The sequence below is a fragment of the Zootoca vivipara genome, chromosome Z2 (genome assembly GCF_965207765.1).
Source record: "Zootoca vivipara chromosome Z2, rZooViv2.hap1.1, whole genome shotgun sequence".
Taxonomy (NCBI): Eukaryota; Metazoa; Chordata; class Lepidosauria; order Squamata; family Lacertidae; genus Zootoca; species Zootoca vivipara.
The window spans coordinates 19738042-19760284 of NC_142585.1; the positions used below are offsets into that span (position 1 = coordinate 19738042).

At 42.7% G+C, this 22243-nt stretch overlaps 1 long non-coding RNA gene across 2 annotated transcripts; it reads left to right on the forward strand.

The window, feature by feature from the left end:
* Positions 1-604: 604 nt before the first annotated feature.
* LOC148686581 (uncharacterized) lies at positions 605-21641 on the forward strand. Of its 2 annotated transcripts, XR_015948660.1 has the most exons (3): positions 605-1182; positions 6780-6927; positions 19743-21641. It is a non-coding gene; the product is annotated as an uncharacterized LOC148686581 (long non-coding RNA). The 2 variants fall into 2 exon arrangements; XR_015948659.1 differs by lacking the exon at positions 605-1182 and having other exon boundaries at positions 3946-6927.
* The last annotated feature ends 602 nt before the right edge of the window (positions 21642-22243 follow it).

Sequence of the window (22243 nt, forward strand, 5' to 3'; positions counted from 1 at the left end):
TTTTCATCTGGCATTCTCTTTCTTCCTCCCTTGCAGGCTTGGAGTGACCATGTTCTGAGACAACACGTACAACTTGTCTTCACCAGCAGTGTATAGGAATGTAAAAGGAGCCTCCTGCACCAGGCCAAAGGGGGACCATCTAGTTCAGCATCCTGTTCCCACAGTGACCACCAAGATGTCAGCCAAAGACACAGGGCTGCTCTGTGGATGGGCAGAGCTACTGCACAGGGAAGAAGCCTCCCTGCCTGTTAGCACTGCAAGCTGCCCTGTCTCCACTGCAGCGCCGTCTTAAGCGCCCCTGTCGCCATGGTGCGCCGGATCTCTCCGGCGCCCTTCCGCCCCGTTTCCCAGCGCGATGGGCAGGTGGGCGCGGCGCTGCTGCGCGGAGGGCGGGCGGGCAGGCACAGCGTGATCTCTCTGGCGCCCTTCCGCCCCGTTTCCCAGCGCGATGGGCGGGTGGGCGCGGCGCTGCTGCGCGGAGGGGGGGCGGGCAGTCACAGCGCGATCTCTCTGGCGCCCTCCTGCCCAGTTTCCCAGCGCGGTGGGCAGGTGGGCGCCGCGCACCGCGCGCAGGTGCGCAGCGGACCGGCGGACTGGCCGGCCAGCGGGTGGGCGCAGCTCGCGGCACCCTCCTGGCGGGCCGGCGCCATGGTGCCCTGCGCCACCGGGGGTCTACGAAGAGCCGGCCCTGCTCCACTGCTTGCATGGGCAGGACAGAAGTGCTTCTGAATCCCAGCTCCTGGAAACCGCAGAAGGGCAGAGTTGTTCTGTTTGTGGGTTTCCCTTAAGGAGCATCCAGGTGGCCACTGTGAACAGGATGATGGAGTAGGGGGGAGGGGTCATTGGCCAGATCCAGTAGACTCTTGTTATTTTCTTCTGTAAGTACTTTTGTTTAATCTGCTCTGAATCTTCCTGCATTGGTTCCTCCATGAGTTCTGGTGTTATGAGAGAGGGAGGAAAACATTTTTCCTACCCACTTTCTGCAAGCCTTGCAGGATTTTATAATTTTTGGTTACATTGCCTCTAACTTGCTTTTCCTCTAAACTTAAAGGTTCTGAAAGCTGCATATTTTCCTCATAGGGGAATTGTTCCATTGATACGGCTGATCTTACGAAAACGTCCTGCTTGCATCCCCTTATGTACCTGGCAGCAAAGCAAGCATTGTACTCTGTTGGGTTGAAGGTGCCAATTGAAAATATTTCCCCTCTTTTCTCCTAGTTTTTTAAAATTCAAAGTACAATAATGCCATTTTTTCACATATACCCTGTGTTGGAACTTTGTCAACATAGTGCCCCCCTGATGTTTTGGGCTATACCAGGTAGGCGAAGCCTTCTCTAGAACCCGGGTGTTCTTGAGTCTATCAATAGTCAGTGGTTTGAATAGCCAAATTGAACTTCCTGTTGAAGGAGCACTCTACCTCTGAATAGGTAGAGTTGTAATATACTGTATATTTTGGTGGCTGGGAATCTCTATAGGATAGGGATTTCATAGAATTAGATGGGACCTGAAGGGTCATCTAATCCAACCCCCTGCAATGCAGGAAACCCAACTAAAGCATCCATGACAGATGGTCATCCAACCTCTACTTAAAAACTTCCAAGGAAGGAGAGCCCACATTCCTCCCACAGTAGGCTGTCCCACTGTCTAAACAGCTCTTGTGGTCAGCAATTTTTTTCTGATCTTTAGTCCGAATCTCCTTTCATGTACCTTGAAGCCATTGGTTTTAGTCCTACCCCCCAGAACAGGAGAAAACAAGCTTGCTCCATCTTCCTTTTTAAAAAATCTATCAATCAATCAATTTTTATTAAATTTTCACTTACAAACCTATCATATCAATTGTTCCAAATTATACAAATACATATCTATTAAACCAAATATTATACCGAATCATAAAAATTTTGATTTCCCATGCTTCAAAATCTGAGGATTCTGAGTAACGGCTCTTGCTGCCATTCTAGTCCATTCTAGTCCAGGCCCCCCACCTCCCGAAGGGTCAGAGTGGGTTAAGTGGGTTAAGGGGCATCTGCGGGCCAGTGGCCCCTCCTGTCCCGGGAGGGTGAGCAGCCGCCAGATTTCCCCATGGGGATCGGGAGAGATGGTATAAATCAGCCATTCTCCTGACAAGCACCACCGGAAGTTCAGCTTGCTCCATCTTCCATGTGACAGCCCTTGAGATTTTTGAAGATGGCTATCATATCTGTACTAAATCTCCTCTTTTGTAAGCTAGACATACCCAGCTCCTTCAACCATTCCTCAGACGACTTGGTTTCTAGACCCTTGATTATCTTGGTTGCCCTCCTTGGCACATGTTCCAGCTTGTCAACACCCTTCTTAAATTGTGGTAGCCAGAATTGCACAGTATTCCAGGTGTGGTCTGACCAAGGCAGAATAGCAAGGAACTATTACTTCCCTTGATCTGGGCACTATACTTCTGTTGATGCAGCCTAGAACAGTGTTGGCTTTTTTGTTGTTGTTGCTGCTGCTGTGTCACACTGTTGACTTGTGTTAAGCTTGTGGTCCACCCTTGATTGGTGGAAAGAGAGGAAACGGCGCCAAAAATATAGCCACAGCCTAAGGACTCGGCTAAAGGTAAAGGTAAAGGGACCCCTGACCATTAGGTCCAGTCGTGACCGACTCTGGGGTTGCGCGCTCATCTCGCATTATTGGCCGAGGGAGCCAGCGTATAGCTTCCAGGTCATGTGGCCAGCATGACAAAGCCGCTTCTGGCAAACCAGAGCAGCACATGGAAACGCCGTTTACCTTCCCGCTGTAGCGGTTCCTATTTATCTACTTGCATTTTGAGGTGCTTTCGAACTGCTAGGTTGGCAGGAGCTGGGACCAAGCAACGGGAGCTCACCCCGTCACAGGGATTCGAACCGCCGACCTTCTGATCAGCAAGCCCTAGGCTCAGTGGTTTAACCACAGCGCCACCTGGGTCCCTAAGGACTCGGCTATACAGATGCAAATACAACATTTTAAGTGCACTATACAAATGTGACATTGGATGGCAAGGGTGAGCTTATGGCAAATTTATTTTTCAAAACACTTTTAAAAAGTATTTTCTTTTTTAACTTTTTATTTTCAAAGTTTCAAAAAGAAATCCCCCCATATTTACATTAAACCACAGTTCATATCAGTATCTTTATGGGGTTCCCTGAACCCCCAGACTTCCTTCCACCCCTTCTTTGGCTTCCAAAATTTATTGTCCTTTTTAAACTGCATCTAATTGCATTTATCTAAATTATTGGACTTCATTTTTATCCTTTGTTATTTTAAATTACAAGTGCTATGTCAATCCTGCCAATGTTTTAATTTTTTTTAGTGTTCTTTAATATATTCTGTAAAGGTATGTCATTCTTTATTATTATTATTTTTTTGATATGATTTTTATTAATTTTGTTTTTAAACCATATACATAATTATACACATAGATATTGTTACATTTTTGTATATCATGTAGTCCTTTATATAATATGTCAAAATATACATAATAAAATGTGACTACTAGATAAAAACAAAAACAAAGATAAAATAGGATAAGATAAAAAACAAAACAACATCAACAACAATGTACAATTAAGTTCCCCAAAATACAGCGAATCAATTCAATTCCCCCACCCCCATCCCTTATTACCTCGTCCTTTATTTTAATCTATCCTGAATTCGGCTTCCTTCCTCTTTCATGTTCGGTTTTCTATATTCATTTCTTTTCACTGCTCTTTTTCTTTTATTTCTGTATATTTTTCTCTTTTGTGTGATTTCCGTCATTCCATACATTTTCCTTTAAACTCCGTAGGGTATTATGTCAAGCCAATCAGTGTTATTGCTGGTTTACAGTATGTTCCTAGATATTCTCTAAATTTGCTCCATTCTTTCTGAGATTTCTGGCCCTTTTGGTCTCTCACTCACCCAGTTAGTCTAGCCAATTCTAGATACTCCATCATTTTTGCCCTCCATTCTTCTACAGTTGGGATCTCTACCTTTTTCCATTTCTGGGCCAATAACACTCTAGCTGCAGTGGTTGCATACATGAATATTCTATGGTCTTCTTTTTTAATCTCCTTCCCCATTAGTCCCAGCAAAAATAGCTCTGGTCTTTTGGGGAATGTATATTTTAGCAACTGTTTAAGTTCGTTGTATATTTTTCCCCAAAATGGTTTTATTTCCTTACACCCCCACCACATGTGGTAGGTATCCCCATCCTCCACCCTACATTTCCAGCATCTTTTGTCCTTTTTCTTATATATTTTGGCTAGCTTAACTGGGGTTAAGTGCCACCGGTACATTAGTTTCATTATATTTTCCTTCAGTACTGTACACGCAGTAAATTTGATATATTGGTTCCATAATTTTGTCCAGAGGTCAATTTCGATGTTATAGCCAAAGTCCATCGCCCATTTAATCATGACCTCTTTCGTTTCCTCGTCCTTTGTATTCCATTCCAGTATATGCTCGTACATTTTAGATAGTAGCTTACTCTTTCCCTCTATTATTTCCACTTGGAACCTGGATTTCTTGTTTTGAAATCCTTTCTCTTTTTTGTCTGCTTTAAATAAATCTCTAATTTGATAATATTGTAACCAGCTTGTCATTTGGTTCTGGATCTGCTCATGTGGTTTTAATTCCCAACCTTTTTCTGTTTCTACTATTATCTGCTCATATGTTAGCTCTTTCTCTTCCATATTCACTTTCTTTACTGTTAATACCTCCGTGGGCGATAACCATGGGGGAGTTTTCTTCTCTAGCAAGTTTTTATATATCTCCCAAACTTCAAAGATTGGTTTGATTAACACATGAGATAAAAAAACCTTGTGTGTTCTGACTTTATTGTACCATAGGTACGCATGCCACCCATGTCTATTTTTAAACCCTTCTAGGTCCAGCAAATCTTTATCTTCTAAAGATATCCATTCTTTGGCCCAGACCAGACATGCCGCTTCGTAGTACGTTCTTAAGTACATTCTTTAGTGTTCTTTAATATATTCTGTAAAGGTATTTCATTCTCTATTAAATTAGTTATCCTCTTGGTGCCTGATTTTCCCGGTCAGCCTTGCCATCTCCGCATAGTCCCTCATCTTCATTATCCATTCTTCTTTCGATGGGGCTCTTTCTTCTTTCCATCCCTCAGCAAATAGTATTCTTGCCGTTGTCATCGCAGTATTTTCTAAAACAGTATTTTCTAACCTTTTGGTAATTCTTCTCCTATGATACCTAATAAAAAGGTCTCTGATTTTCAAACAAAAGTTATTTTAAAACATTTTTTCTTTTTCTTTTTAAAATGATTTTTATTGATTTTACACATTAGAGACAAAACATTAGAAACAAGAACATAAAAAACAAAACATACATAATATCCGCCTTTTTCCCATCCACCATCCGTAGACAGTCAAAGTTGGTCTATTTCATAGTTGAATTTATCCCCTCCCCCTCCCCCTGCCACCAGAGAGCCACAGAATAACAGGGGAGAAGGAAGGAGGGTATCCACCCTACTATTTATCCAAATATACATTTAAAGCCCCCCCACCTCCCCTCAAAAATCCCACCCCAAAAAAGAAAAAAAATCTAGTAAAAAAAAAAAAGACAAGAGGAAAAAAGAGAGAAAGAAGCAAAAAAATCCTCATGATCAGTCATTATAACCACATTTTAGGGGCTTCCCCAACCTCCCTCCTACCCCGGTCTTCATTTCCAATTGTCATTTAACAGATTTCTCATCATTATTCCCATTCTATTAACCTTATTTTTTAACCTTATTTACTATTCTCATTTTCAAATCTTAACCTAATTTCAACTAATCAACCTTCTTTTAATTTCCCTTACCTAATTTTTTTACCTCCAAAGACCTCCATCCCTTTTGAACCATTTAATCAATCCTAATTTTAATTAACTACATGTCTAATTAATATTATACCTACTCCTCCCTAGGGACCCATCAATCCCCTTCAGTCCAGCAAGTTCCATAGTCAACAGTCCAGTTTCCAAACCTTTTAGTCAATCCTAATAACGAATTATCCATTCCTCCTTCATCCCACCCCCTTTCCCCAATGTTTTACCATCCAAACTTCCCTGGGATTTCCCACTTCTTTGTAATTCCATTTCCTTGTGGGTATTCTGGATTTCAGAAAATTCCGTCCTTTCGACCAGTCCGAAAGCTCCTTGTCCTTCCCCTAACATAAGGGGAGTAAATTCCAAATCTTCTTGCTGCGCAGGTTCTTCAGTTTCTTCCTCTTTCTTTTCCTGTTTAATTTCATCTTGCTTTACAATGTCTCTATTGCCTGATACATTGTTTATTTTATCCACCTCTGCTGTTGCACTGTTGGTGCCTTCCGACTGTAAAGTTTGTCTCAATGCTTGCAACTGTAATCCCTCATAGTATAGTCCGATTCTGAGTTCCCACAGCTTTCTCAAAACATTTTGCTGGAACCCAGATGCATAAACTTTTGTTGGCATTCTCAGACTCTTTCAAGGTCACCTGTCTTGGGAGGTCTTCTGGGAAATGATTTATAATGGACTGAAAAAAATGGACTAAAACATTTTTTCAGTCCATTAAAAATCATTTCCCAGAAGACCTTGGCCTTCTGTGTTTTTTTAATATGCGTTTTATTACTGGGTTTTCTTATATGTGTCTAGATTCCATCTTAGAGCTGTCAAATATTCCTCTTTTACTTTGCCAAAGCACCCAGGGCCTCTGAGTAGCCTAGGTTCTGCCTCTCCGTTTAGAGGACTGGCTCTGTGCTAGCAAAACATTTCCTGGCGTTCTTCTCACAGGACTGTATTTGCAGGTCTGTATCCCAAGACACCTGATGCACTGGTTCTGGAAGATGGAGGGGCGATTCCCAGCCATAGCCTGTTCCATCATGGAGCTGCTCTCCCCATCGGCCGGTATGGAGTTGAAGTTCCTTGCCACCTAGAATGCAGTGGCCCTCCGAGGTAGGTGGCGTTGTGGCATTGTGGGTCTTCTTCCAGGAGGGTGGAGCTTCTGCTGAGAAGTCCTAAGGCCTTCCAGCTGGGGTTAGGCACACGAGGCTGGGTATCTTCAGAGGGTCAGGAAGTACACACACACCCATCCTTCTTCCTGAGTTTCTGAAATGTGGCGAAACTGTTAATATGAGAGCTTAGCAAAATGAGTTCTGTAATTCCTTTTTAACTAGGCCTTTGGCTTTTAACCAACTGTGGACTTCTAAAGTACCGTAGGCGGGATGTGGGTTTACTTTCAATTCCTCCCCAACATTTTATATACAGTATACTGATTTGAAACAATAATTTCCAATCTAGGTCAAAATCATAATGCCAAGTACTAATATTGCCATAGTTAAACAAGCCAAGCTAAGAAGAGTCACTCAGGATATTCAGGATTTAAGCACACACCATTGGTGGGACATCTTTTCAGGATAGAGCTCTACCATGACCAACATTTTAAATTGGGCTTGGCACCCTGTGATTATACTTCTATTTGGTATTTTGATGTTGTTTATATTAGTGTGTATTTTATAGGTTAAAGTTAAACATTTGTATGGAAAAACATATAGTGTTCCTCAGAGAGGGAAGAAGAACAGATTAGCTAAGCATGGAAGAGGTAACCGTGTTAGACCAAGGGGTGGAGTTTATGGGCAATCTATCCGGAAGATATTTGTATTTCGAGGAGTTAGTGATCTGACATGGTTACCCTTCCTGCCTCCTCTTCCTTCTCCCTCTCTATCTCCAGAGCCGTGTATCAGGAGAATTTTAATGCTGGATGTTTTTATTCTGTTTTTAGAAATGCTGTAAGCCCCCCAGAGTCCCTTGGGAAAGCCAGCCAAATGGGTGGGATATAAAGAACAAATCATTTATTTATTTATTTATTATCTACATAGAGCTGATGTGCATACGGAAACTGCAAAAACTTGCAATGTTTCTATTTTAAAAAGATGAATACTACAATAACCGTTGCAATCCCTTTCTTTTTGCATGGTATCTAGTCACTGATCTGCTGGATCACACTGGGTTGATGGAATTCACTGTGGCATCTGATGGGAGGTGCCTTTTGCCAGAGTCCCGTAGAACGCATCGGCACACATCCAAGAGACATGTGCATGATACAAAACATATTAGCAGAGTCAGGCTGGCTGGGGTATCAGATTTCAGGCAAGGAGTTTTTCTAGATGGCGTCTTGGTAAGGCAGCGCTTGTGCTCGTTATCCTTTGTAGATGTAGAGAATCTGACATTCATCTTGGTATTAGATAGGCTGGTTGAGCTGAATATTGATTTTTGAGATAAGATGCTTTTGTTTGCAGTGCCAGAAGAATTGTGCAGTGAGTGTTGCAAGTTTACAGGAGTACACACAGCAGACTGCTTATTCCTTTGAGGATAAGGACTTAATAAAAACCTTCTGGAACTGGAATGCTTCTTGGAATTACTGTTTTGAGTGTGTTTCTGAGATGTCTTCTGAGCCAGCATCTTGACCTCATTAACTGAATTGCCCCCTTCTTGTCAGTAATATTTTAAATATTTTGAAAAACAACCCCCCCCCCCCAATGTTGCATGGAATTTTCTGCCAGTGTAAGATGGTTTGGGGTTGGGGCACCAAATGTGTGAGAGGAGAGTTGTAGGCCAAGGAGGAGGAAATTGGGAGCATAAGGAGTTGTGGAAGACAGACAACCACACACCCCCGGCACGTTCCTGTCGATTTTACCTGTTGCATTTTTCTTGTATGGTGTCTACTCTCTGATCCAAGTAACTGTAATCTTGGTTAAAGACACAAGTCTTGTGGGGTTGAGGTTTATATAGCACACACCAGAAGTGCTTTCACCATCTATGGGGTCACTTGCAAAACTTGCATCAGCATATTTTTCAAGTCCTCCAGATTTCTGATTAATAAATCTCAGTCTGTAATGTGCAGTTTAGTGGCTTTGGCGTTTTTGGAACTGCACTGTTTTTGGTACACAACCCAAATCCTGCAATTCTTATTCTCTTGCTAATTATGCTCTTTTATATATGCAACTGCAAGTGCGCAGTTCCAGAAACGCCAAAGCCACTAAACACAAGTGTCCTTGCCTGAGTTTTACTATGGCAGTTCTTTTACTATGGTAATACTTTTAATTTTTAATTAATATATAAAATATAAAGTAGTAATGTGAGAAGTTGACCCACCTCTGTGACACCGTCGATGGAAGAACTCAAGAATGACTTCTGTTATTAAATGATGTTATTAAAAAAAATTAGCTTTCATATTATGTACAGTTGGAATTCCTTATTACTAAATGATGACTTATTAAACGATGTTATTACGTTATTATCGGGGGTCAGCTTTCATATTATATACAGCTTCTTCATATGAATCTATTTCCAGCTTCATTTATTTCCAGCTTTCCCGATAATAACGTAATAACATCATTTAATAAGTCATTATTTAGACATAAGGAATTCCAACTGTACATAATATGAAAGCTGATGTTTTTTTTAATAACATCATTTAATAACAGAAGTCATTCTTGAGTTCTTCCATCCCCTCCTTTCCCTCCATCCATCAACGGTGTCACAGAGGTGGGTCAACTTCTCACATTACTCCTTTATATTTTATATATTGATTAAAAATGAAAAGTACTAGAACTGCCATAGTAAAACTCAGGCAAGGACACTTGTGTTTAGTGGCTTTGGCGTTTCTGGAACTGCACACTTGCAGTTGCATATTTAAAAGAGCATAATTAGCATAAAAGAGCATAATTATGCTGATGCAAAGCACACTTTTAACCAAGAGGAAGGAAACAGAATGATTGGCAACAGGAGCAAAATCTTTAGTTTCTTCGTCACATCTTAAGCCGGCCTATGGGACAAAACAATCATTCTGGTTGTGTTCATGCACATCTGCTGTCTGTCCCCCTTCTGTGCCCTGTGCCAAGTTGATTGTTTTGTCCCATAGGCCGACACCCTGGTTGGTGTCGTCTCATTCTCCCTGGTGGTTTTGGTTCAAGGTCTGCTTGGTGACCTCTTGAGGTAGGGTGTGTTGTGATTAGAGGTTGTGGTCTTGGTGGTTCCCGATTGCTGTTGGGTTGCTGGATTGATCAGGTGTTGTTGACTGGTGGCTATTCAGAGCATCTGGATTAGGCAGTCATTTGTGTCTTGTCTGGGTTTTGTTTTGCGGGCTTCTCTGGGGTTTCCGCAGTCTCCTTGGTGGTGTACCCTTGTGCACACAAAGGGGGGTATTGGGGTCCAGTTAGGGGTGGGAGGTGAGGTTGTGGATTCGCAGCAGATAATTAAAAGATTTAAGGCTGGCAGGGTAATGTTTAGGGCAAAGTCAAGCGGAGCAGTATAGTGGCCGAGGGTGGGAAAGATGAGGGAGAAAGGGGTTTAGGAGAGAAAAAAGGGGGAGGATGGGAGATTGGAGAGTAAATAGGAGGTGGAGAGAAGGAAGGGATCAAGGGGTAAGAAGGAGGGAGAGGGAGAGAAAGAGGGAATGAAAAGGAAGGAAGGAAGGAAGGAAGGAAGGAAGGAAGGAAGGAAGGGAGGGAGGGAGGGAGGGAGAGAGGAAGGAGGTAAAGTAGTCACAATGATAATATATTGTGTTGGTGTTTTTTGGTTTGGTATGAGGTAAGGGTTTGCGGGGGGGGGTTGTTAATGAAATGGGGTGGGGAGGTATAGGTGTGTAGATTTAGGGGTTAAGGGGGAGGGAGTAGGAAACCAACCAACCTAAAATGGGGTATAAGTTGGGGAGCTGGGGCTGGGGTGGAGAACAGTGTATTTAAAGGTATGTGGAGGGGGTAGGGGTAATAATAAATCAAATGAGGGGTAGTTGCAGCGGCAGTGGTCCCCTTTTAAACAGAAAGATGGTAGGAGTAAACAATAAAATAAAATAAAATGGTCAAACCTGCATGGGGGTGAGAAATGGGGTGGGTGGCTGTGCTAAGGAAGAGATGTGTAAAGGGGGAGGGTTGGGTATTTGTAACGAAGGGGGGTCTATGTATTAAAGGTGGGGGATGGGGTGATAATAGTGGTATAAAGGTGTTGCTATGGGGAGGGAGGGAAAAAGAACAATGGGGATTTAGAGAGATGAAAATAGAAGGGTAAGGGTTAAAATGGGGCTAAAAGTAACAGTAATAGAACAGGTAGCAAAAAATTAGGGAAACAGATGAAAACAAACAAACAAAAGTAAATTAAAATAAAATAAAATAGAGAAGGGTGCAAAATTTGTTGTTCTCCCTTCATGAAGGAAAAATGGAGGTAAAAATGAAAATGAGACAAGAAAAAAATGAGGTTTAAAAAGTAAAGTTATGGGCAGTAAGTGGCTGTATTACCAGCCCCCCTCTTAGAGGAAAATGTTTAAAAGAAGAAAAATGTAAGGGGGGGGGAAATGTAATTTTTTTAAAAGGGGGGTAATATATTAAAAAGGAGAAATATATTTAAAAAAGAAGGGGAAATATATTTTAATTTTTTTAAATATTATATATATATATATATATATATATATATATATATATATATATATATATATATATATATATAGTGAGGTCCTTTTCACTGGTCGATGGAGAAGTGTTCGCTCACGGCCTCGGTCAGGACCTTCCCCTTACCCCTCTGCACCCCGCTTTCGCACCTGGGTCTCCTGACCCGTGGGTCCTTGGGGGTGGCTGCAACGGCGGCGCCAGCGCCAGCGGGGATGGTGCGTCCCACAGTCTCTGGCGCACCAGAGCTCCGCGAGGCTCCCCGGTGCGGTGATGCAGGAGCGGCGGGATCGGGGCCTTTCCTTTCGGGGGGTTTCCTTCCCTCTCTTCTCACTCTCTGGGGTAGCTGGAGTAGTGGCGGCAGCTGATGCGAAGCAGGCCCCCTCTAGATCGCTGCGGGGTGGGTAATCTCAGCTGGGCCTCGGGGCCTCGGAGTTCCGGCAGGCCGCCAGGTGGGCGCTCTCGGCTTTGGCCCGGTGGGCTCATGGGGGGCCTCAGCAGCTCCCCCTTGGTCCGCCGGCATCTCCGACACCCGCGCGGCTGCTGCAACGTGGAGGGTAGTCCCGGGCCTCAAGGCCCCGGATTTCTGCTGGGCCGCCGGCCGGGCGCCCTTAGCTCTGGTCCGGTGAGGTCGTCAGGGGGCCTCCAGGGGCTCCCAGGTTAATCCATCGGGCTTTCCTGGCGCCCGCACCATGGCGGCGGCGATCTCGGCGGCCCCGGTGGTCCGGGGGCTGGCCAGATGGTGCAGACACATTGCTTGCTCTCAGGAGCTTCATGATGCCATGCCGCGCGCCATCTTGCCTCCCGGAAGTCAGGGTTGTTTTTCAAAAGATTTACAATATTACTGACAAGAAGAGGGTGTGGTGTTAGGAGCCAGCTTCTTTCTGCTGCTCTCATTGAGCATGTTCAGTGTCGTGAGTGTAATTGCTGGTATTGCCGTAGTCCACCTGTCAGTGACCATCTATTTTAGAATATACAAGGGAGTGCGAAAAAGAGGCACAGAATTAGAATACGAGTCGCATGCGCTTCCCACAAGACGACAGCAAAAGCAGCTGTGTTTATGCTTCAAACGGAGAGAAGTGAATGGCAGAGCTTTATCTGGAACACTGATTAGGGAGCTTCATTTAGGGATCAATTAACAAAAAAGAGGACAGGATCCTAACAGCCAGAGAGGGCGCTCTGCTTGGAAAGCAGCAAAGCTATAAGTACGCTTCACTCCTATTCTACACCAAGATCAAATCCCTTTTCCAAAAGCCCTTAGATTGGCCTCCCGTTTAGGGCTTATTTGGGTTAAGATGTTGCTTGTTCAAAAATACACCCTTATGCTGCTTGGCCCCTTCAACAGCACAGTTTAGGAGTTCAAATGCCTCTTCCCAATGGATCACTTGGTGGACTCACTACAGTTTTGGTGTGGATGTGGCTGTTCACCTACGTTTGTGTCTTGTTCAATGGGCTGACGCTGCAGAAATTGGTTTTGATTTTACGCTTCAGTATTCTCCTTATTTCTGAAAAGAACCAGGATGAAACTGACCATTCTTGTGACTCAGAATCTCAGAAATGCACTGGAAAAAAGTCCAGGTTAATCCCAGGGGTGAAGTGCAAATCTCAACCCCTCAAATCTTGTGTCCTTAAGTTCCACGGTCAGTGCAAATATTTTCTACTGTAATGGTACAATTTTTCTGTGTAAAATATAAAACTGCAGGATTTCCCACAAATCCTGCAATTCTGGGTCACAAGAATGGTCAGTTTCATCCTGGTTCTTTTCAGAAATAAGGGGAATACTGAAGCGTGAAATCAAAACCAATCACTGCACCGTCAGCCCATTGCACAAGACACAAATGTAGGTGAACAGCCACATCCACACCACAAACTGTAGTGAGTCCACGTAGTCATCCATTGGGCAGAGGCATCTGAACTCCTAAACTGTGCTGTTGAAGGGGCCAAGCAGCATAAGGGTGCATTTTGGACAAGCAACATCTTAATCCAAGTAAGTCCTAAATGGGTGGCCAATCTAAGGGCTTTTGGAAAAGGGATTTGATCTTGGTGTAGAAAAGGAGTGAATGTACCTTTAGCTTTGCTGCTTTCCAAGCAGAGCGCCCTCTCTGGCTCTTAGGATCCCCTCCTCTTTTTTGTTAATTAATTCCCTAATCAGTGTGCCAGATGAAACACTGCCATTCACTTCTCTCCTTTTGAAGCATAAACACATTTTGTGGGATGCGCATGAGATTCATACTCTAATTCTGTGCCTCTTTTTCGCACTCCCTTGTATAGTCTAAAATATATAAATGGTCACTGACAGGTGGATTACGGCAATGCCAGCAATTGCACTCACGACACTGAACATGGTCAATGAGAGCAGCAGAAAGAAGCTGGCTCCTAACACCATGCCCCCTTCTTGTCAGTAATATTTTAAATATTTTGAAACCCCCCCCCCCAATGTTGGGTGGAATTTAGTGCCAGTGTAAGATGGTTTGGGGTTGGGGCACCAAATGTGTGAGAGGAGAGTTTTAGGCCAAGGAGGGATGACATTGGGATCATAAGGAGCTGGGGGAGACAGACAACCCCCCCCCCCGGTACGTTCCTGTCGATTTTCCCTGTTGCATCTTTCTTGTATGTTGTCTAGTCTCTGATCCAATTGACTGTAAAATTTGGTTAAGGACACAAGTCTTGTGGGGTTGAAGTTTGCATTTGCGCTTCACCCCTAGGTTTAAGCCACGGTTTTAGCCTTATTGAGCTTTCCAACTCATGTTTTGTTGGAAAAATATGGAGGCACAAATATAATGACATATTAAAGGCTCACCTCCCCCTATGACTGTTTCCACAAAGTTCTCTCTAAAGAGGGGATCCTCAATTCTGTACGTATAGCCACATTACTCACACAAGTGGGAAGTTTAAAAAGGCGGCGTAAAAATTTATTTTGAAGGGTCTCCAGGGAGGAGAGATTGGCCAGGGAAGCCCAAAGTGGAGCAGCATAGGCAAGTGTGGCTATTACTCTTGCATTGTGCGCCTTCAGCCCCAAAGGCACATGCAGGGCCTGTAAAATAAAACTGGAGGAGTGCATAAGCCATGGTTTTAGCCTCATTGAGAAGGTACTTGGTCTGTGCTTTCCAACTCATGTTTTGTTGGGAAAATATGGAGGTACAAATATAATGACATATTAAAGGCTCACCTCCCCCTTGGACTATTTATAAGTATGCAACCCAGTCTTGACTTCCAACATGGTGGATTTCCAAATTCAGACTGCGACACTGCTCACAAAGATTTCAGGAAACTGTCCAAAGTATTTTTTATCAAAACTCCAGCAGCTAATGACATCCTGCTTCTGTCTGATGTCAACAAATTGGGGGATCTTTTATCCTCTTCCAAGCAAAGCAAAGATCAAAAGCCTTAATTATATAGTGTTTTCATTTCCGTACAATTTATACTTTTAAAGCCATATTATATCAATGAATACCAAACTTTCCAGTCTTGCTTGTTATAGATATTGTAAACGGTTCTTCTGCCAAGTTATATAATGAAGCAAAATACAATAATAAGAAAGGCTCGCCCCCCCCCTTTCCGTTCTGTTCAACATACCAACAGATGTTAAACCTTGTTAATTAGCAACGGCTAATTAAGAATACTTAAAATAACTAAGAATTCAAAAAAAGGAACCTTGCAAAATTGAAAACCAGGGGTCTCTCTCTCTCTCTCTCTGTGTGTGTGTGTGTGTGAGAGAGAGAGAGAGAGAGAGAACACGACGCAGAACACGGTCCATGAGAGCAGCAGGAACAAGCTGAGTCTCAATACCATGCCTGCCTTCTTGCCAGTGAAGAAGGTCACCCATAAGCAAAACTTCTCTCCCAGAGAGAATGCAAAATCCCAACAAGTGTGCTTGGAATTCTTGAAATCCAGAATCTGGCTCTTGTAGATTACTTGATGGCTAATTCCAGGCGGCTTCATTGTATCTCCTGAGAGAGGAATTCCTGGCTAGGAGGAAGGCAAATGCATCCTTAGCAAATGTGGAGTGGTTGAAATAACAGGAAAGTTCATTAATGGCAGGGTTTGAGTTGCGTGGCTACAGCATTCGATGGGCTGTTTGCGAGGGATTCATTCTGGTTGTAGAAAAACAGCAAAAAATACATTCAGATTGTGGAAAAACTGGCAATGTTTTTTAAATATGAAAAGTGCCACCACTAGTAGCAAATATTTTTACTGACTTTAAAACCTAGGTATGGACACTTGGTCCTTTCTGGAACTGCAAATTTTGGGGACATGGCCATTGAGTTGAAGTTTTGCACTGAGGGTTGTTTTTTTAAAGAAATTTTTATTAGAGTTTTCACAATGCAATAAATCATATCTAGAACAAATGAAACAAAGAAGAAATAAAGAACAACAAAAAGAGGAAGGCAAAGGAAGAAGAGAAAGGCAATAGAAATAATAAAACTCATATATACCGCTATATATTCCAATTACACCCTAATCTTCAATCCACATACAAAGAAATTAGTTTTCCCACGTCCCACCTGGGAAGTTTTCCCTTTTCCTCAGCTTCCTGAGAAAAACTCATTCTTGCTGGCTCCCATAAAGGTCCCTCCCTTCTAACCATCACCTCAATATATTAAACTCATTTTATGCAAATGATATTAAAAGAGCACTATCAGAAATTAAGAATCATAAAAAAGAAAGAAAAGGGGGGGAATAAAAGAGAAAAGAAGCTTCTGCTTCCCTGCCAACCATTTCTATATCAGTTATTCAAAATATTTAACATATACACTCCAGACATATCAACCTTTCCCCCATTCTGCTAGATGGCACTCTCAACTTTTCCTACCATGAATCCAAAATTCCACTTTTCTCAGTCATTCAGTTAAATAAAGCTCTTCATTTATGTATTTTATTGCTTCCTTATGATGCATTTTTCCTCAGGAGTTCCAACTAATCCTTATTTATTTGCCTATTTAATCTCTTGGACTCCTTTTTCAGCTCCCCCCCCTGCCCCCCAGTTTTTGGCCTGTTTAGTCTCTAGGAAATAGGAGACTTATTCTGTTTGAATACTCATTAATCAACAAATCTCATCACCCTGGAGAGACACTGAAAAGTGAGTGCATACAATCCTGAGCAAGATGGTCCATGAGTAGGAAGCTTCACTGTTGAGCCCTAGACTTGGCTACTCTCTGCCCTCATCAAGCCCCAGTGTCCTCTAGGCCAGTGGTTCCCAACAGGTGGTCCGGGGACCCCCAGGGGTCCGCAAGATGCTATTAGAATAAAAAATATATTAAATATATTTTGTATGATAACAGATTTTTTGTTTTGGCCGCTTCCTGCATGAGCAGTGTCTAGCGCAAAACTAGAATTAGATAGAGGCAGTAGTTCTGCTGTATGCCGTTAGGTGGCACTTTACAAACACTACTGTTTTGCAAAGAGGCAGCACGCACATTCTACTAACGCTCACCTCCCCAAGATGGTTTGCGCGCGTCGGTTTCATTTGTGCGCTACTGCGCAGGTACCCTGTCTTCTCCATTCCCCTCCCTCCTCCCTGGCGCGCGCTGCCTCTTTGCAAAACAGTAGTGTTTGTAAACAAAGCAAGCATTTTCTTCCATGTGTTTCATTAAAAACAAATATAGGAATCGGCTCGACATGCGGTCGGATTTCAGAGTGAAAGTTTCAAGTTTGGAACCTAATATTTCAGAAATAATGGACTCAAAGGACAGATTTAACTCATCTCATTAAGAACTTAAAATTAAAACTAACTGTATACTGATTGAGTACTCTGTTGTAACTGTAAAAAACGTATAAATATAAAATATAAAAAGACTCTTAATTTGGCTCTCACTTTTTAATTTTAGGATTAGGAATTAATGGGGGTCCTTGTCACAATAGCAGCTCGATGAGGGGTCCTCGAGAAAATTTTGTTGGGAACCCCTGCTCTAGGCATGCCTTTCCTGTCCCCTGCTTTCCTGCCAGCAGTGCACAGTCCCTGTTTCTGTTCCTTCCATTCTATTTTGGTCTGGCTTTTTGGAACTGCTAAATGGTCTAAATCCAAAGACTAATTAATTGAGGCCTGAAGTACGTCAATTGCAGCACAGTGTTTGTTCCACCAGATCCTCCTTGCCACTAGCTGATTCACCTGACAAGATATCTGGAGGTTGGTGGTTGATTCATGTCAAATCTAAGCCAAGAAGGTGTCTGGCTTCTTCTCTATTACTGCTGATGGTGACGGCCCAATTGCCAGCAAGCACACCATGAAGTCAAGACAATTGCAAAACTAATTAACTAGTCAGATTCAACAAATGCAACTGAACAAGCATAAATATACTATCATCACCTCTCCCCATAGGGTGAAATAATCCTTAGACCATAATGTCTTCCTATAAGGAAATACCACATCTCCTCTTCTTCCAGGGGAGGAGGGGTATGGCAAATTCATTCCCCCCCAAAAAATGGTGGGAATGGCATTTTTCATGTGTGGAGAAACTGAGGTCCGGAGCATCTTGTTTCATTTCCCCAGAATGAAGGCTGTTCCTGGGAGCAAATATATATTCTTGAGAAGCGAGACTTGCTCAAAAGATGCCCCTGGAAGCACCAAGCCCACCTCTGGCAGCTCCAGCAAAAGGGAGTGCAACAAAGCAGAGCACCACGGCCTCAAAAAACCACATGGTTGTTCAGTGGGGGATGTGCTTTGCTGACTCCAATGCTGAAAAGATGGTTCCTGTCACTGATGTGCTCCAGTTTTTCTAAAAATACCAACCAACACACAATCTTCCACATGCTGTAAACAGGACTTGAATGCCTCTTCTGTAACAGTCTTGATCAAAAGGTCCTTAGCGGGCTGCTGCCAGCCAAAGTAGACATTATGGGACTTGGATGGGCAAATAGACTGAGCGGCCATAAGCCAACTTCATATGTCCCTAATGGAATTTAATGTGGCATCTGATCGCAACGTGATAGAGCATCACTCTCATCTATCATCCTTTAGGTGCCTGCCTTGAGGAAATTTTAGCTGTCTGCATTACGTGTTTATTGTCATCTTCCTACACTACAAAATGCCCTCTGCTCATGAGGCCCCTTTACCCAGCTGTGTGCCTGATCTTTGCTTCAGGAGACAGCCCTGTTCACACCATGCTCTTGGTCTCTGCAAATGATCTCTGCCATTGCCACACTGCCCACAAATGCCTGTGTGTTTGTGGCTTTTAGACAAGTTGCAAGTATTACAGTTTTTTAACTGGTGACTACAGCAAGTCCTTGCCTATCCTGATCGCCTTTATCTGGTGGATATAATCTGAGGCCCTCTGTGGGTACTTTTACTGGGAACATGGCACTTATCCCAACCTGGGGCTGAAACTGGTCCATATAGTCTGTGGAGAGCATTCCACAAATGGGGAGCAACTGCAGAAAAGGCCCTTTCTTGTGTTGCCACCCTCCAGATCTCTTGAGGAGGAGGCAGACAAAGAAGGGCCTCAGAAGCTTATCACAGGGTCCAAGTAGATTTATATGGAAAGAGGCAGTCCTTGAAGTATTGCGGTCCTGTGCCATTTAAGGCTTCATAGGTCAAAACCAGCACTTTGAATTGGGCCCAGAAACTAATTGGCAGCCAGTGCTGTCAGGCCAGGATCAATGTAATATGCTCAAACTGCCTTGTCCTGGTGAGCAACCAGGCCACCGAATTCTCCACCAGCTGAAGTGTCTTTAGAGGCAGCCCTATGTATAAAGCATTGGTTACTAGAGTATAGAGTCTAGACAACAGTAGTAAGGCTATATCTGTCTGGACAGTGGTGCAGCTGGACCACAAGCCAAAGGTCATGACAGCATTTTATTAAAGGAAACAGGTGATGGCAGCTTTTGGATGACCTGGCTCTAGCAGTGTAACTCTGTCAGGATTATATAAAAACAACAGCATTTCCATTTAATAAAAACTAACAACAAAATTTAAAAATGTATGTTAACTAGAGAGGATTCAGCATATTTAACAGCAACATGATAAAAAATGTGGCCAATACCCTAATAGTCAGCCAAACAGAAAAGACAAAGGCAAGCCACACAGCTATTACATCATTTGTGTTGGAGCATACAGGCATATATTAAGGGTCGCCTGTCCCCCAAACATGGTTCAGTAATGCTCTGATTTTGCTTGTGTCTAGGGAGAGAAGATAGCTGGGTGGGCTGGGTAGTGTTGGAATGATTCTCATTTGGGAGAATTACACACTTCTTCAAGGTTGCTTTTGATCTGCTGTCGATTTCATAGTCGAAGACACACCTCTTAGAAGAAGACCCTCATTCTTGCCCCCCTGTTTCTGCTTTCTGGAAACATGGTTTACTGACCCCTACTTCTTTCTTTAATTTTTCCAGAAGCCTTTGAAATTATAGAGCGGCGTGCAAGAAACTACACCAACTCCTTTTATATCTGTGGGGGATATTTTTGTGGACGTCTAATTGTGTATCCTGAGCTCGGACATCAAGGACATGATAAACGAATGGTTTCACAGCTTGTTCCCAGTGGACTCTACCCATGCCTGGTAAATTCTGGCTCCATTGATCTTTCACTGGAAATAACAGGCTTGATTTTATTTTTAAAATATTAATGGATGCAAAAAAATGTACTCAGAGGAAGTGTGAAGGATGAGGGCATTTTGGATCTAGAAGGGTTCGATCTGGTGTTTGGATGGCATGGTTATCTATATTATGATAACACCAAAGCCCACATTCCCCCCCCCAACCATGTGATTTGGAAAGGTTGAAGAAGAATGGCAGATTAAGTTGATGGACTATGCAGAAATGGCAAAATGCCTGGAATAAACCGAAATCAGGAAATTTTTAATAAGGAATGGGAAATATATATAATTTATCTTAAAAACAATTGTAAATAATTAAAATTATTACTGGGATTGGAATAACACTTGTAGTTTAATGTTGAATTTTGGTTAGAATGGAAATTTAATAGATTTGGATTAATAGACAAGATGCAGGAGGAAAAGTTTAATCTAAGGACCTGCAAAGGGGAGAAGGGAAGTCCAGGAGATTCTTCAGAATTCTCTTTCTATGTTGGTTGTTTGATACATTTTTTTTTAAACATAATTTTTATTGATTTTACAAATTACAAAAGATGGTACATACATAAACACCTTTTCCACCTTCTTCCCACCCCCCTCCATGGGTCCTCCCCTGCCACAGAAGTATCCCACGCAGGTGAACAGTCAAAAGTGGTCCATTTTATGATTGGGTTTCTGTCCTCCTCCCCCTCCCCTGCCCCCGAAGCCCCCCCCTGCCACCAGGGAGCTCCAGTGAACCAGGGCAGTACGCAGGAGTTCATCCATCCAACCATCTATTGTCATACCAAAAAAAAAAGAAAATACAAAAAGAGAAAAAAGAGAAGAAAAAAAAAGACAAAAAGGAAAAAAGACAAAAACAAAAAAAATAATTCATCATAATTGTTAAATTCATAATTGTTAAACCATATTTTGTGGGCTTCCCCACCCTCCCCCCTTCCCCGGTTTTCCTCCCTTATTTATCATCTTCAACAGTTTCATAGTTCATATTTTATAACATACACCTTTATATCTTATACCACTTTTAAACTAACTATTATCATTTTCGCCTAATGTCCAATCACTGAAAAATCAAACTCCCATTTTTTCTTCCCGTGCCTAATTTTTACCCCCTCTATAGGCCTCCATATTTTCACCTTTTTCCAGAATCAATTCACTTTTTAAACCTATAACTATTCCCAAACTAACCTTACACCCCCCGAGTACCGGCTCCACCCCACCAATCCAGCAAGTTCCATAGTCAGCAGTCCAGTTATAATCCTATTAACCCATCCTTACAATCACAACTTCACTTTCCCTTCACCCCACCCCCTGTTTACAGTCTTTTGCCATCCAGGCCTCCATATCAGACCCCTGAGCTTCTTCTCTTCTCTGCTTAATTTTTCCTTCTTCCCTGTGGTCATTCTGGAGTTCCAGTAAATCCAATCGTGCCCCCCTCGAAGGGGAGGCACTCCATCCAACTTTTTGTAGAGTAAAATCATCATTTTTTTCGTGGTGGGCTTCATTTTGTGTTAAATCATCACAGTCCTCATCTTCATCTTTTCCTTCCAAATCACAATCACCATCATTGTCATTCTCACATTCGTCTTCTTCAGTTTCAAAAGCTTCATCTTCTAAGAAATCATATTCTGCCATCACCATCTGGAATTGTTGCTGTAACTCTTGCCGTTGTGTCTCCTCTTGACATAGTTCTATTCTTGCTTCCCACATTAAGGTCAAAACAGTCCGCTGAAACTCAGGCGGGTACCTTTTTGTTGACATAGTTCAGTCCTGTCAAGGTCAAAACTTATCACATGGGGTGGAATATGATCGCAGTCTATTTTCTCGACTCCATTTTAACAAGCTGGCTGCATTCTTAAAAATAAAGTTCGAACTCACATTTCAAAAGCATATAGACCAAAAAAGAATTTCCAAAAAGTCCAGAGATAAAGATAGAAATAAAATTTAACTATAAATCCTGATCAGCTCACTGGGTTGTCTGGGCTGCCGGCTCCCGAGGAAAAGAAAGGTCTTTCTTAGTCTTAACCTCTTTCTGCAGGGCATTCACAACCACAGTCTCTCTCCCCTTTTACCCTGCATTTAGGGGAGATTCTCTTTGATGCCTTTGAGGAATCCTTTTAAGTTAAAATCTTCTGTTTACGGCTTCGGGTTTCTGTTTACTGTCTCTTATGTTACCGTAGGGGGGGGTGGCTTCCTCTTTCCCCCTCTCTCCCAGGTCCAAATTGTTGCCTTAATTTACATTCCAAAGAATCCAAATTACTCACAGTCTATTCATTTGCTGAATGTTCTTGGAAGAATTGGCCA